This window comes from Leopardus geoffroyi, chromosome A1, assembly GCF_018350155.1.
Source record: "Leopardus geoffroyi isolate Oge1 chromosome A1, O.geoffroyi_Oge1_pat1.0, whole genome shotgun sequence".
Taxonomy (NCBI): Eukaryota; Metazoa; Chordata; class Mammalia; order Carnivora; family Felidae; genus Leopardus; species Leopardus geoffroyi.
In genome coordinates this window covers 88,773,784-88,790,797 of record NC_059326.1, presented here as the reverse complement: position 1 = coordinate 88,790,797, position 17,014 = coordinate 88,773,784, and positions in this window count along the sequence as shown.

Here is a 17,014-nt window from a genome sequence, read left to right as displayed (position 1 = left end):
TCCTTGTGATGGTAACAGAGGTATTCCATTGGGTCCTTCTTAATTTGGTTTCAGAATGATATGGCCTTCCCCAAACCTAAGGTGTGTGAAGGTGCCTAGGGAGAATGCTTGTGGGTAGGGTAAGCCAGAGGTTAGTAGTGGATCCTGCCCCCTTTGTGGGACAAAAGGAAGGAAAAGTAGAGGTCTCTTTCCTCAATTTCCCTCGTGCCCATTTGAATGGATAGCTTTGACTCACCTTGTAGTCATCCCTGTCCATTGCTGATTTTCTAATTTGGTCTCACTTCACACACTGGGACCAAGTGACTCTCCCATACACAACTGAGTTACAAGGATTGTAAGTGAATTTCCAGTCAGTTCCAGAGCCAGTGGAGGGTTCTGAGTGTCTGATGTCCCAGAGGACAATTGATTCTCATGTCCCTGAGCTTTTGTTGTTTAGTAGTCTTCTATAGTATAGTAAACAATTTCCTTTCTTTGGAAACAAGAGTCTCCCTGGAATTGTTTCAGAGCCATTGTCTCAGAGTCATGTACTTTCCTTTTACGCTGGGAGTCTGGTGCAATGCTGGTGAGTGTGCAATAGGTTTGGCCACAGGCATCCTGTGGTTGGGTTTCAGAATTTGTGGACACCATCAGGCCTAGAGAATCTGGAGGTGCCCGGTGGAACATGCTTGTGGGTAGGCTAAGCCAGAAGCTTTAGCAATCAAGTTGGCCTCCTGTCTGGATCCAGAGCTGATGAAGAAAGATATCTTTTTGGTTGGTGGATGCCAGCCCTTTGGAGATGTAGAACTTGGCACTGTTGTACTCATGCACATCCCAAGGCTGCTTTCCTAGCTAGGTCTCCGTTCATGTTCCAGGAGCCATGGCTGTACGAATGGTGCCACTTTCTCAGTGAGTTCCTGAGGAAATTGAAGGTATATGGGTCCATTATCCCAGAGGAAACCTGGCCCTTCTCTCCCTGAGCACATGGTGTTGCTTAGCTGGATAGTGTATGCATGAGCATGGGTATCCAGTTGGCCTCCCTCCCCTCACTAATAGAGATCCCTTCATTTTGAAGAACGGCAGATTTTCATGTGGGCAGGATGGTCCAGGATCTTCTCAGAACAGAAAGCACCTTTGGATGGAATCCTGCGACAAGACATGCTTCCAAACACTTCCATCACTGGACAGCACAGTCCTCCTACAGCTGTATCACTGCTACCACTATGCACGGATGGCAAGGGCAGGACACATACCCAGAGCCAGGCCTTTCCCTCTGATCCTGAAGGAAGAATCTGGGCAGGCTTCTTGCTGATGAGACCTACAGGTGGAACTTGTGGATGCCACCATTTGCCAAAGTCCACAGGTGTTTCTCCTTCCTGAGTCAGTCAGTGAGCTGGGGAAGATTTTGCCAGTCACCCACTTCATTATCCCTGATACAGAACTCTGGCCCTCCCTCTATCCATTGTCACCTCTTTGCACTATTTTAATTCTTAGTGTCGTATCCTGGGCCCTGACCTGGGATTCTGGTCCAGTCATTGTGACTGTGGCAGATGTTTGGCCTAAGGGCCCCTGGCTCTTCAGCAGCATCCTTTTCCCTGGGTGATGGTTCATCTCTGCATGAGTCTCACAGAACTCCGATTTCTGGCCAAGCAGGCCTGTGGTTTTGGATTTATTTGGCTAGGAAGATCCTCAGAGCCTCTCGGGGTTGAAGCATCTTGAAAAGACAAGAATACCTATAAAATGGGATTTGGTTACACTATTTGAATGAAGCTCAGGGCAAGAAGTACTTATTTCAAACCCATGCAACCCCAGTGATATATGAGTAGACAAGGCAAGCATACTCTAGTACCACCCTCTGCATTTCTTCCAGGCATATTGCACACTGGCCAGCGTCTTGACTCAGATCACCCTCCATATAGGTTATCCCTGGCTTTCTTCACCACATCATAACATGCTTATCCATTTCATATGAGGGCACCCATGTGAGAGCACTTTAATCTTCCAAACGTGGGCTGGAAGAAGTGAACTGGTAAGGAGGCAAACACCAGGAACGGCTCTAGTGGATTCCACCCTATGTGGCAGTCCCTGCCTTCTGCCACGGTCCTTGGAGCTGTGTTGGGCCTAGTCCTGCCCACCAGAACTATCACTTTTGCTACAGTTGACTATGCTGAAGGAGGACAGCACTGCACAGCCCAATGCCATGGTTGCCACACCATGACCACCGGTGGTTTTGCTGGGCCACTGAGGCTACTATGGCACTGCCTTGATGCACAGGGCTGTTCATGTCTTTGCACCTAACCCAGAAATCTCACTGGGTGGTGACATGCTCCCAGTAACAATACCCGTGGTCCCATCTGTGTCCCAGATGGAAGGTCAATCCAAGACGAAGTACAGTGTTGTCAGTAGTGGTTACGCTGCCTTGCTTGGGGTGCACCTCCAACATGCACAGGCTGGTGTGAAAATCTATCCCTGGGCACGGGTTGAGTGAGTGACAGCTCTATGGGTCCTAAGTCTAAACAGGGAAATAGATAAAGAGCCATGGGAATTGAGTGTCCATAAGGAGGGCCAAAGTTCCAAATATCCAATGGGAATGGGAACAATTTAGAAAGGGGCTGTGTCACTTCATGTCCCCTCAACAAAGAAAGGGGTCTTGCTCCCTTCCCAGTCCTCTGGCCCAGCCTGCATGAAAATGACCTAACCTGGGCCCTTCCAATGCCCTAGGCCTCTGAATGCCTGCATGGTTATGACATCAACTTGCCAGGGTCCTGTGGCCAAACCTATCACACAGTCACACGGGTGAAACGAGGGTGTCCAGCTGAACACCAATGATATTCCTCTGAGAGACTACATGGAATGGACCTCAGAGAGGACTGAGTGTGAAAATAGAGCAAAAGGGTGAATATGGATCCATGGATAGCCAGAGTTCCTCACTAGGAATGAGAATGGGATCATGTAGAGAATGAAGTGACCAATGCCATCTCCTGGCAAGCTGGCTCTCTCAGAAATAAGCAGGACATGTGGACTTTGGTGAAGGTAGCCCTTTATGGGCTACACCCGGGAGATCTGCCTGCAAAGGGTCTGCATTCTTCCTTAAGAAAAAGAGGGAAAGCCCTGGGTTTGGGTCAGTTTCTTGCCATTTCCCATTAGAGGACAGGTGGAAGTGATAAAGCGGTGGTGGTTTGGAGCTCCTAGCAGATGGTCAAGTGGTGAGAAGCTGGCTTGGGTCCAATATTCACTTCAAAGTCCCTTCGAGCACTATCCAGGGCCTGGAGCAGAGTGGGCATGCATGAACCATCTACTCTGCAGGATGAAGGCACCTCTGTCAGCCAGGGGAGGGATGCCAGCAGGCTACACATCCCTGCAATGACTCTAGCACCACACCCCCAGAGACAGAGGGTCCTTCTTTCCTTTGGGATACCAGACACTGAGAGCTGTCAACTGGCTCAAGAACTGACTGGGAACTCCACACCAATGTTGGGACCTGGGCTGTATACCTGACACAGACCCATGGATCCTAGAAAGTTCAAGTGTAAACAGGGTACATTCTTCTGAGACTCTTGCTCTGAATGGCTCCCAGATAGAATCTAGTTTGAAAAAAAGAAAAATACAATGCCAATAAGCAGCCCGAGGACCAGAGTTCCTCATTACAGAAGAGAATAGGCTAAAGTGAGATTTCAGTGCTTACTCCTATCTCCTGGCAGGCTGACTGTGTGGGGAATAAGATACAGGTGGGGGCTGTTGTCCAAGGAAATCTCCATTGGCTCCATCTGAGAGGGCAATTCTGCAGGAGGCCTGTGTTCTTCCTTCAGAAACAGAGGGAAACCTGGGTTTGGTGGGTTTTCCTGTCCTTCCCATCAGGAAATAGATGCACCATTGATGCAGAGGCAAGGGGTTCCTGCTCCCAGCTGGTTGTCATGGGTTGTCAAGGAACCTGGACCTGATGCAGTAGTTCTTAAAGAGCCCTTTCTGTGCTGACCAGGTCCCAAAGCATAATGTGCCTATAGGAACCATCTGTGAGACAGAGTGAAGGGAGGTTTACCCTTCACTGCACTTACCAGAGCTGCCAAGCACCAAGCACTCAGGGACAAGAAGGCCATCCTTCCTTTGATTTGAAATTACTGTTTGCTCTCACATAGCACAGGACCAGACTGAGAGTTTAGCACATTTCTTTGGGCTCTGCGTGTGTGAAGTGAGGGAAAGCCCAGTTATCCCTGAATGTGTCCCAAGACTTAGAAAATAGCAAATCGGTGGGAATGGCTACACAGAAGGTCAGGATCTACATTACAGATGGGACTGGGGTAATGCTGGGCATGTATATGTACTTTATTTCAATTCTCCTTGCTGCATCTGTAAGGCCAGCTCCTCCACAATCCTCTGGGACCTCCTACACACATCCACCCATACCCAAGGCCTTCATATGCCCTAGACCTCTCACTGTGAACAGAGTTTCTCATGGGAAGTTATAAGAGGTCCTGTTGTCAATCTATGCCAGAGTCACCAGGACACAGCCAGAGTCCCTTATTTAAATTAGAGTATGTTGCTCTGAGACACTGATTCTGAATGGACTCCAGCATGATCCTAGTTTGAAAAAAAGAGGAAAAGGAAGGAAATGAATTGCCAGAGGGTCAAAGTGCTTCATTCCAAAGGAGAGCAGAATGAAGCCGACAAGGATGTGCATAGCACAATCTTTGGAGAAGCTGTTGTCTTTAGTAAGAAACACCTGTGGGCAGGGGCAAAAGGAAACATCCATTGCCTACACCTGGGTGTTTGGCAAAAGGCTTGCACTTTTCCATCAGAAAGAGAAAGATGGATCCTGACCTTGGCTCCTTTGTATGCCCTAAACCTCAGGGAACTAATTCCTGGTAACAGTGCTCCTGAGGGTGCTTTAGGTTTTTTAACTAAGTCATGATGCAGTATTCTTTTTAAGGCTTTTTTGGGCTGAATTTCCTGCAATCTACTATACATTCCCCGTCCATCTGCCTTACAGAATGAAGACAATTCAATCAGGCAGGGGAGGGAGGCCAGCTGGCTACCAATCACAAAGATTGGGCCAGTCAAGCAACAGGCTCTCATGGGCAGGAGAGTCATTCTTCTTCAGGATAAAGACACTGATTGCTCTCACATAGCACAGGACCAGAATGGTATTTCATCACAAATTCTGTATGTTGGGTATGTGGCTGACAAACCAATTCTACCTGGTTGTGACCTATGACCTAGTTATTAAAACAGAAAGTAGATGGAAAGGTCTATAAGGAGAGCCAAGCTTCTACATTAGAGGCGATTAGGGTAAAGACGGGAATGGAATGTCTAACATAGTTTCTCCTTCGACCAGAAGTAAGGCCACTCCCTCCCAAACCCTCACATTGTCTGTACATGGAAACTCTGCGGGGCACCTTCAAGGGCCCTATGTCTCCCATTGCCCACCCACTTCTGAAAGGCACATAATGAAGGGTCTTGTGTCCCAATTATGCCAGAGACATCAGGACTTGGCCGATTCCCCATCTTAAAAGAAAGGATATTTCTCTGAGACTGGTTCTGAATGGCACTCAGGGAGAAACTAATTTGCAAACAGAAAAAAGTATTCATTGAAATGGAAATCTGGAAGCCAAAGTGCTTCAATATCTATGAGAATGGGACATAGATTACAATGAAGTGTCTCCAAGGACAACTTCCTGACAGGGTCCTGTCTAAGGAGTAAGAAACTCCTGTGGCTAGAGACAAAGGAAACCTCTAAAGGGAAACCTCCTGAAAGCCCAGTCTGCAAGAGGTCTGCATATTTCCTTCTGCAAAGGTTCTGGCTCTGGTTGTTTTTCTTATCTTTCCCTACAGGCAATGGAGGAAACAGAGATTCAGAGGTGTTTGGAATCGTTCCTGTGGTGCATTAGATTTTGAAGGGCCTCCGTATGCACTGACTAGGCCCTAGAACATACCTGGTGTGTGTGGATTCTGTGCTCTTCAGAATCATAGGCCATGCACTAAGTGCTCTCTGACAGTAGGGAAATCTTTTCTGTGGATTGTCAGAAACTAATTACTCTTGGTTAGCAGAGAAGCAGCATAAGAACTCATCAGCAATCCCTGGCAGCTCACTATGTGATTGACAGCCCTACTGGCCCACCCAGCCTGCAAACCAAGTCCTAGTTAGCAGATAGCAACGGGAGGGGAATGGCTCTATGGACAGCCAAAGTTTCATTTTATATGAGAATGGAAGAAAGTGAGAGAGAATATCTCCTTCCATTTGCCATAGCTCTGGAAATGAGGTCAGCTGCCTCCCAACCCTTTTGGCCCTAGCTACAATCAAATATTCTCTGCTAGGCACTTTCCACTGACCTGCATCTAATGTTGTCAATGTAGATCTGGAAGGCATGTTGCAGGGCTCTTATGGCCCAACCTATTTTGCTGTCACAAGAACTCACCCAGAATCCCCAATTAAAATCAGAGGGAATTGCTCTGAACCAGGGGCCAGAGTTGCCCATGGCCGATTCCACTTTTAAGAAGAGTAAAAAGGGGCGCACGGATGGCTCAGTTGCTTAAGCTTCTGACTCCTTGTTTCAGCTCAGGTCATGATCTCACAGTTTGTGAGTTCGAGTCCCATGTTACAGTTTATACTGACAGCTTGAGGCCTGTAGTCTGCTACAGATTCTGTGTCTCTCTCTCTTTCTCATCCTTCCCTTGTTCCTTCTCTCTATCACTCTGTGTGTGTGTTGAGTCTCCTTCTCTCTCTCAACATTAAATAAATATTTTAAAAAGTAAAAGAATAAAAGAATAGGGCTACTGGGGGGCTCGGTTACTTAAGCATCACTTTATCACTAAGGGTGTGATGTCATGGTTGCAAGCTTGACCCCCACATCAGGTTCTCTCCTGTTGTTCGGTCTCTTCTAACTTAGTGAAACCAGGTGTTAGTTGAACCCGTTTCCCCACAGTGTTGTTTCACAGAGTTGAGTATATGGCACTTTGGCTGTAGGCGCCGTATGGTTTGTAACCACATGTAACATAGTGAAATAAAATGTCAGTTGAAGGACGGCTTCCCCAAAGTCTTTGCCAGAGTGCAGTGTAAGATACTTTCAGGGTAGGCTCTGCATAGGTTTTCAAACACTTCTAACAGTGAACCATGATGCTACTTGAAGGATGGTTTCACCAGTGTTGTTATACAGAGTTGAGCATACGGGCACTCATTGTGTAGAACGCATGTAGGTTTTCAAACCCTTCTCACTAAGTGAAACGAGAGGTTGGTTGAAACGTGGAGACCCACAGTGTTGTTTCACAGAGTTGACTATAGGCACTTTCTGCGCAGGCCTTGCATGCATGGGTTTTCAAACACTTTTAAGTTTGTGAAACGAGAAGTTACTTCAAAGATGGTTTCCCTAGGGCGTCTCATAGAGTAAGTCCCTTTCGGGTGTAGCTCTTCATGGTTTTCAAACTGACACATGTTAGTCAGAAGATGGTGTCCCCACTGTGTTCTGTCACAGAGTTGAGCATATGGCATTCTCCTCACAGATCCTGAATAGTTTTCAAACACTTTTAAATTAGTGTAACCAGATGTTAGTTGAAATATTGTTTTAGCACACCATCATTGTTCACCGTTGAGCGTAGGCATGGCACTTAACCAATTGGCTTCTCATAGGTTTTCAAACACGTCTACCTCAAAGAAACCACATAGAGGTTGAAAGGTGGTTTCCCCACAGTGTTGTTTCACGGAGTTGAGTGTTCGGTACTCTCCACATAGGCCCTGCATGTGTTTTAAACACTTGTAACCGAGTGAAACCAGATGTTGGGAGATTGTCTCTCGACCGTGACGGTGCCCAGGGCTATGTGGCACTTTCGGTGTAATCCCCGGATGGTGTTCAAACACCTCTAACTTAGTGTAATGAGAAATTGGGTGGACGATGGGTTCCCCACAGTGTTCTATCACAGAGCTGACTTTATGGTGCTTACCTCTAGGTTCCGCCTAGTTTTCAAGCAATTTTAACGTAGCAAAACCCGATGTTTCACTCTTTTTTCCAGAGGTGAGTATAAGGCACTTTCCGTGTAGGCCCCGCACGTATTTACTAACGTTTCTCACATTGTGAAACGTAGCCGTTAGTTGAATGATGGTATCCCCACGGTACTTCCTAAAGTTAGGTACAAGGCACTGGTCGGGGTAGGCCTACAGTGTTTTTCAAACACTTGTGACTTAGTGAAACAAGATGTTAGTTGAAAGATAGTTTCCCTAAAGTGCTGCCTGGTAGAGTTGAGTATATAGAACTTTCCACCTAGGCTCCGCATAGGTCTCCAAATGCTTCAAACTTAATGAATAAGACGACAGGAGAAAGATTTCCCTAGAGTGTTTCATGGTATTGAGTATAAGGCACACTCGGTGTAGGTGCTGCATTTACTTTGAAACATTTTTAACTTGGTGAAACAAGATGTTAGTGGAAAAATGTTTCCCTCACACTTTTCTGTTTCACAGAGTTGAGTGCATGGCACTTTCTCCGTAGGACCCACATAGGCTTTCCAATTCTACTTGGTGAAACAAGAGGTTAGTTGCAAGCTGGATACCCCACAGTGTTTTTTCACGGAGTTGAGTGTATGGGCCCTCTCCGCCCAGGCCCTGCATGGGTTTTCAAACACTTCTCACTTTGTGAAATCAGATAGATGTTACTTGAAAGTTTGTTTCCCCACGGTGTTGTTTCACGGAGGTGACTCTATGGCCCTTACCCTGTAGGCCCCGCATAGGTTTTCAAGGAGTTCTCACTTACTAAAACCCGATGTTAGGTGAAAGATTCTTTCCCCATAGTTGTTTCACAGAGCTGCGTGTAGGCATTTCCGCCTAAACCCCACAGAGGTTTGCAAATGCTTCCAACATACTGAAACAGGATTTTAGTCGGAAGGTGGTTCCCCCACAGAGTTTCATACACTTCAGCCTCTGGCACTTTCCGTTTCGTCCCTACATGGGTTTTCAAACACTTGAAAACCTATGCAGTGAAAGCAGATGTTAGTTGGCAAAAGGCATCACCACACTGGTGTTTCACAGCGTTGAGTACATGGCAGTGTCTTTGTGGCCCTGCAAGTGTTTGCAAACACTTCCCACTTAGTTAAGCCAGATGTTATTTGAAAAGTGGTTTGTCTACAACGATCCTTGACAAAGTGAGTAAAGTGCACTTTCCTTTTTACTTCTATGTCTAGGATTCCAACATTTCTAACTTTGTGAAACAAGTTGTTAGTTGCAAGATGTTTCCGCACAGTGATTTTACACCGCATTAAGTATGTGACACTTTTCATAAATAAGCCATTTATCAACTAACATCTTGCTTCACTGAGAAGTGTTTGAAAACCTATGAGGAAAACGAGATACACTCCACGCTGAAAACTTACCGTGGAGAAACCATCCTTCAACTACCATCAGGTCTCACTATGTTAGAGGTATTTGACAACCTATGTGGGGCCTACGAATAAAGCGTCATATACTCGAGTCTGGCAAATAACACTGTGCGGAAACCATCTTTCAACCAGCATCCTGTTTCAGTACATTAGACCCCTCTTAGTTTGAAGACCCATGTGGGGCCTATACCGAATGTGCCATGCACTCAAACCTGGGAAACAACCGTGTGGTGAAACCATCTATCCACTAACGTTGGGTTTCACCAAGTTAGAAGTGCTTGAAGACCCATGCGGGGCCATCACCGAAACTGCCATATGCATGACTATATGAAACATCTTTCAACTGACATCTGGTATCCCTACGATAAAAACATCTTTGAAACCTATGCGGAGCCTATGTGGGAAGTGCCATACACTCAACTCTGCACAAGAGTCTGCTCAAACCCTCAGTCAAATAACCTCTTGTTGCACAAGGTTGGAACGGTTTGAAAACCTATGCGACACCTACAGGGAAAGTGCCTTATACTCAAATATGGGAAACAACAACATTTTGGGGAACCCTCTTTCAAGAAACATTCGGTTTCACTAATTTGGACGGGATGGAAAACTTACGTGAGCAACTATGAGAGAAGCGCCATATCCTCCACTCTGTGAGACAACACTGTGGTGAAACCATCTTTCAACTACCATTTGATGTCACTAATTTGTAAGTATTAGAAAACCCACGTGGGCAACTATACGGAAAGCGCCATCACTCAGCTCTGTGAAACAACAGTGTGGTGAAACCATCCTTCAACTAACATCTTGTTTCACCGTTAGAAGTTTCTGTAAACATTTTTGGGGAATTACGATGAAAGTGACATATACTTGATTGTGTGAAAAAGTATTATGGAGAAACGGTCTTTCAACTAATATCTTGTTTCACTAACAGAAGTACTTGAAACCCTATGCCGGGTCTATGAGGAAAGTGCCGTATACTCAAACTCTGTGAGACAACACTGAGGTGAAAACCTCTTTCAACTACCATCTGATTTCAGAAATTTAGAAAAGCTTAAAAACTTATGAGGGACCTAGAGGAAGGTGCCATATACTCCACTCTGTGAAACAATATTGTGGAATAAAAATCTTTCCATTAACAACTTGTTTCACTGTTAGAAATGCTTTAAAACATACACTAGGGACTATGGGGAAAGTGACATATACTCGACTCTAAAAACTGCTGTGGGGAAACCATCTTTCAACTAACTTAACGGTTTCACTTTGCTAGGCATGTTCCAAAATCTATGCATAAAGCCCATGCATAAAGTGCCACATATTCAACTCTGGCAAACAACACACCTTTCAACTAATGTCTTGTTTCACTACACTAGAAGTGGCTAAAAACTCATGCGGGGACTACAGCGAAAGTGCCTGGTACTCAACCCTGTGAAACGTTTGTGTGGTGCAAACATCTATCAGTTAACATCTGGTTTCGCTTAGTGTGCTTGAACACCCATGCGGGGGGCGACATCAAAAGTGCCACATACACACCTGTCTGATACGTTGCGGGGGAAACCGTCTTTCAAGTAACAGCCCATTACTCTAAGGTGGAAGAGTTTGAAAACCTATGAGGGGCCTAAGCGGAAGGTGCTAAATACCCACCTCCCTGTGAAACAACACTGTGGGGCAACCGTCTTTCAACTAATACCTGGTTTCATAAAGTCTGAAGTGTTTAGAAACACTTGAGTGGCCTCCACAAGGTGCCATATACACAACTCTGTGAGGAGACCACTGTTCGATTAACATCTGGTTTCACTAAGGTTCAAGTGTTTGGAAAACTGTGCTTGGGATACATGAAAGTGCCATATACTTGATTCTGTGAAGCAGCAGTGTAATGAAACAGTCGTTCAACTACCATCTTTTTTTGCTAGGTTCGAAGTGTTGGGAAATCAATGCAGGGCTTATGGTGAAAGCGCCCCATCCTCAACTCTGTCAAAATGCACTTTGTGGAAATAGTCTGTCAATTAACCTGTCGTGTCGCATAGAGGTCTGTGAAGGTCTATGTGGGGAACGATGTGGAGAGTGACATGTACAGGACACTGTAGAGAATCCTGTGGAGAAACCCTCTTTCAACTAACATCTTGGTGCACTAAGTTCAAAGTGTTTGAAGACCTATCCAGGGACTACGCAGAGAGTGCCACATGCTTAACTCTGTAAAACAACAGCGTGGTGATACCATCCTCCAAATATCACCTGGGTTCACTTGTCAGACGTGTTTGAAATCCCATGCGGTGGCTACACTGGGTGTATCTTACATTGCACTGTGTCAAACAACACTTGGAGGAAGCCGTCCTCCAACTCACATCTTATTTCCCTAAGTTTGATGTGTTTGAAAACCATGCTGGGCCCACAATGAAAGTGCCATATACTCAACTCCGAGAACAGACACTATGGTGACACAGTCTTTCTCCGAGCATCTGGATTTGCGAGGTTACAAGGGTTTGAAAAGACGGGGGAGGGGGCTTAGGTGCATAGCACCATACGCTCAACTCTGTGAAACAACATGGGAGAAACTGACTTTTAACTAAAAACTGGACCACTAAGTTAGAAGTGTTTGAAACCCCCGAGGGGCCTATGAAGACTGTGCCATATACTCAACTCTGTGAAACAACACTGTGGGAAAACGATCTTCAACTACCAGCTAGTTTCTCTAAGTAAGCAGTGTGTGGAAACCCTATGCTCTCATAGGATTGCCTGATCACAAGGTGCCCTATACTCAACTGTGTGAATACCAGTGTAGTGAAAGGATTGTTCAACTACTATCTGGTTTCACTGTTACAAGTGTTTGAAAACACATGCGGGGCCCATGTGGCTAGCGCCATACGCTCCACTCAATAAAACAACACTGTGGTGAAACGACCTTTCAATTAACTTCTCACTGTGTGTAGTTACAAGGGTTTGAAAACCTAAGTGGAGGCCACACGGAGAGTGCCATACAGTCAAGTCTGTGAAACAACACTATGGGGAAACCATCGTTCAACTACCATCTGGTTTCCCTAAGGTAGAAGTCTTTGAAAACCCATGGGAAGCCTAACGGTTAAGTGCCATGGACTCAACTGTGAGAGATAATGGTGTGGCAAAACAATCTTTCAACTAACATCTGGTTTCCCTGCTTCAAGCCTGTTTGAAAACTATCCAGGGTCTATGAGGAAAGCGCCATATTTTCAACTTCGAGACACAACACAGTCAGGGAAACCCTCTTCCAACTAACATGTTGTTTCAGTAAGTTAGAAGTGTTTGAAAAGCACACGGAGATGACACCGAAAGTGCCACAAACTCAACTCTGTGAGACACTGTGGAGAAACCATCTTTCAACTAACATCTTATTTCACAAAGTTACAAGCGTTTGAAAACCCATGTAGGGCCTGCGCCGAAAGTGCCACCTAGTCAACTCTGTGAAACAACACTGTGGGGACTCCACCTTTCAACTGACCTCTTGTTTCACTTAGAAGTGTTTGAGAACCTTATGCGGTTCTGGGCTCCCCTGTTAGAAGTGTTTGAAAACTTATGCAGAGCCTACACCGCAAGAATCATACACTCCACTCTGTCAAACAACACCTGGGGAAGCCGTCCTCCAACTCACATTTTTTTTTTTTTTTTAAATTTTTTTTTTTTCAACGTTTATTTATTTTTGGGACAGAGAGAGACAGAGCATGAACGGGGGAGGGGCAGAGAGAGAGGGAGACACAGAATCGGAAACAGGCTCCAGGCTCCGAGCCATCAGCCCAGAGCCCGACGCGGGGCTCGAACTCACGGACCGCGAGATCGTGACCTGGCTGAAGTCGGACCCTTAACCGACTGCGCCACCCAGGCGCCCCATCCAACTCACATTTTAATTCACTATGTTAGATGTAGATGCAAACCATGTGGGGCCTATTCCGAAAGTGCCATATACTCAACTCTGTGAAACAACACTGTGGGGGAAAGAATCTTTCTTCTAGCCTCTCGTTTCACTAGGTTACACGTGTCTGAGAAGACACATGGACCTAGGCGTGTAGACCATGCACTCAACTCTGTGACACAACACTGTGGTGAATCCATGTTGTAGCTAACTGCTCTTCACTTAGACATGGTTGAAAACCTATGCCAGTTCTACAAAGAAAGTGTCATATGCTCAACTCTGCGCAACACGACTGTGGTGAAACCGTCTTTCAAATAACATCTGGGTTCATTTTGTAAGAGTGTTTCGAAACTTGTGGGGGTGCTTAGGTGGAAAGTGCCATCTGCTCCACTGTCAATTTTTAGGGAAACCATCTTCCAACTAATATCTTGTTTCACCATGTTAGACGTACGTGAAAAACGTTGCTAGGAACAATGAGGAAAGTGCCATGTTCTCGACTCTGTGAAAACATACTGTGGAGAAACCATCTTTCAGCTAACACCTTGTTTGCCTAAGTTAGAAGAGTTTGAAAATGTATGCAGACGTGGACGGTGAGTGCCATATACTCAGCTATGGGGAAAAACACGGTGGGGGAAAACACCTTTCAACTAACATCTCAGTTCACTAAGGCAGACGTGTTTGAAAACCTATGGAGGCTTATGTAGAAAGTGACATACACTCAACTCTGTGACACAACCTTGTGGAGAAAGCATCTTCCAACTACCACGTGGTTTCACTAAGTTGGAAGTGTTTGAGAAGCATCCGGAGACTACAACAAAACTGCCGTATACTCAACTCTCTGAGACGCTGTGGGGGAAACCATCTTTCCAATCACATCTCGTTTCACAAAGTTAGAAGTGTTTGACAACCTATGCAGGGCCTATGTGGAAAATGCCATACACTCAACTCTGTGAGACAATACTATGGGTCTCCACGTTTCAACTAACCGCTCGTTTCACTTAGTGAGAAGGGTTTGAAAACCTACGTGGGTACTACGCAGAGAGGGCCCTGTGCACAACTCTGTAAACAACACTGTGGTGAAGCCCTCCTTCAAACAGCATCTGGGTTCCCTCGTTAGAAGTGTTTAGAAAGCTACGCGGAGCCTAGCCTGAAAGTATCTCACACTGCGCTGTGGCAAATAACACTTGGTGAAAGCCGTCGTTCCACTGACATCTCACTTCGCTAAGGTAGACGTAGCTCCAAACATTGCAAGGCCTACAACGAGAGTGCCATATACTGAACCCTGTGAGATGACACTGTGGGGACACAATCTGTCTCTTAGCATCTGGTTTCACTAAGCCACAGGTGTTTCAAAAGGCTCGCAGGCGCCTAGCGCACGGGACCGTATGCTCAACTCTAGGAAACAATACTGTGGGGAAACTGCCCTTCAACTACCATGTGGTTTCTCTAAGGTAGAAGGGTTTGAAAACCTACGAGAAGCCTAACGGTTGAGTGCCGTCTACTCAACTGTGAGAAACAATGGTGTGCTGAAACGAGCACTCAACTAACACCTGGTTTCACTAACTTAAGAGTGTTTGGAAACTGTTGGGGGTCTATGCGGCAAGGGCCCTACCCTCAACTCTGTGAGACCCTGGGGGGAAACCACTTTTCAAATAACAGCTCGTTTCCCAAAGTGACAAGGGCTTCAAGACCCATGCAGGGCCTGTGACGAAAGTGCCATAGAGTCAACTCTGTGAAACAACACCGTGGAGACACCACCTTTCAACTAACCTCTCGTTTCCCTTACTGAGAAGAGTTTCAGAAATGAGGGGCTTCCTACGCAGAAAGTGCCATGTGCTCAACTCTGTAAAACAACACTGTCGTGAAACCATCCTTCAAATAGCATCTGGGTTCCCTTGTTAGACATGTTTGAAAAGCTATGCGGAGCTCACACCAAAAGTATGAGACACCTCACTCTGTCAAACAACACCTGGGGTGTGTGTGTGGGGAGGGGGGAGGGCGGAGAAGCCGTCCTTCAACTAACAGCTTACTTCACTATGTTACCTGTGGCTGCAAACCGTTTGTGCGGGGCCTACAGCGAAAGTGCCATATACTCAACTCTGTGAAACAACACTGTGGGGAGACCGTTTCAACTAACACGTGGTTTCACTAAGTTAGAAGTGTTTGAGAAACCCGTTGGGGCCTAAGCACAAAGTGCTATATATATATATATATATATATATATATATATATATATACAGAGCACTGTCACACTGCACATTGTAGGAGCCATCTTCTGGCTAACAGCTTGCATCGCTAATGTAGAAGTGTTTGAAACCCTCTGTGGGGAGCCAGGGGGAAAGTGACATATAGTCGACAGTGGGAGAGAATACTGTGGACTGACATCACGCTTCACTGGGCAGAGGTGTCTGAAAACCCATTCGGGGCCTATGATGAAGGTGCCATATACGCGACTCTGTCAAGAGACACTTTGGGGAAACCACCTTTCAAATAATATCCCGTATCACTAAGTTAGATTTGCCGGAAATCCTCTGCGGGCAAAGAAGGGGCAAGTGACATTTACTCGGCATTGTGAGAAAGTCCTATAGAGAAGCCATCTTGCAACTAACATCTTGGCTCACTGAGGGAGAACTGTTTGAAAACCTATGCGGCGCCCACATGTATGGTCAGTGCCACAAACTCGGCTCTGTGAAGGAACATCTTGTATCGCTAAGTTAGACCAGTGTTTGAACAAACGCCTATTGTGGGGCCTATGTGGAAGGTGCCATATACTCGACTCAGGCAAACTGCACTTTGGAGAAACGCTTTCCACTCACCTCTGGTTCCACTAACTTGGAAGTGTTTGCAATCCCATGTGGGGCCTAGACCCTCAACGCTGTGAAACAACACTGTTGGGGAAACCGTCTTTCAACTACATTGGGTTTCACCAGGTAAGAAGCATGTAAAGCCTGTGGGGGCTTTATGCAGCACATGCCACTCAACTCTGTCAAAGGTTTGCCCTTCGGGGAAACCGTCCTTCAACTGACATCTTGTATCACTAAGTTAGAAGCGTTTGAAAACCTATGCGGGGCACGATGTGGAAAGTGACATGTACTTGATACTCTGAAAGAATCCTGCAGAGAAAACATCTCTCAGCTGACATCTTGTTTGACTAAGTTGCAGGAGTTTGAAAGCGTATGCAGACGTACACGGCAAGTGCTCTGCCCTCAACTGTGTGAAACAAAACCGTGGGGGACAGGGGGGAGGAATCACCTTTCAGCTAACATCTCCTTTCCCTAAGTGAGAAGAGGCGGAACAGTGGTGGGAGGCCTATATTGAAAGTGCCATACACTCACCTTTGTGAAGCTGCACATTTGGGGAAACCATCTTTCCAGGAACATCTTGTATCACCAGGTTGGCATTATTGAAATCCTATGCGGAGAACGACGTGGAAAGTGACCCTCCACCCTGTGGAGAAACCATCTTTCAGCTAGCATCTCGTTTCACTCAGGTCCAAGTGTTTGCGAACCTACGGTGGCTTGCGTAGAAAGTGCCCTTACACTCCATCACGTGAAACACGGTGTGGCGAAATGGTCTTTCTCCTAATATCTTGCTGCACTAAAAGAGAGCTGTCTGACAACTGCGCGGGGCCTGCAAGGTAGGTACTGTATAGTCACCCGTGTGAAAGCACACTCTGAGGACACCATCTTTTAGCTAACACCTAATTTCACTCAGTTCCAAGGGCTTGAAAACCTGCGCGGGTACTGTGCGTCAAGTTCCATGTACTCAACTCTGTCAGACTTCACTCTGGGGAAACTAACA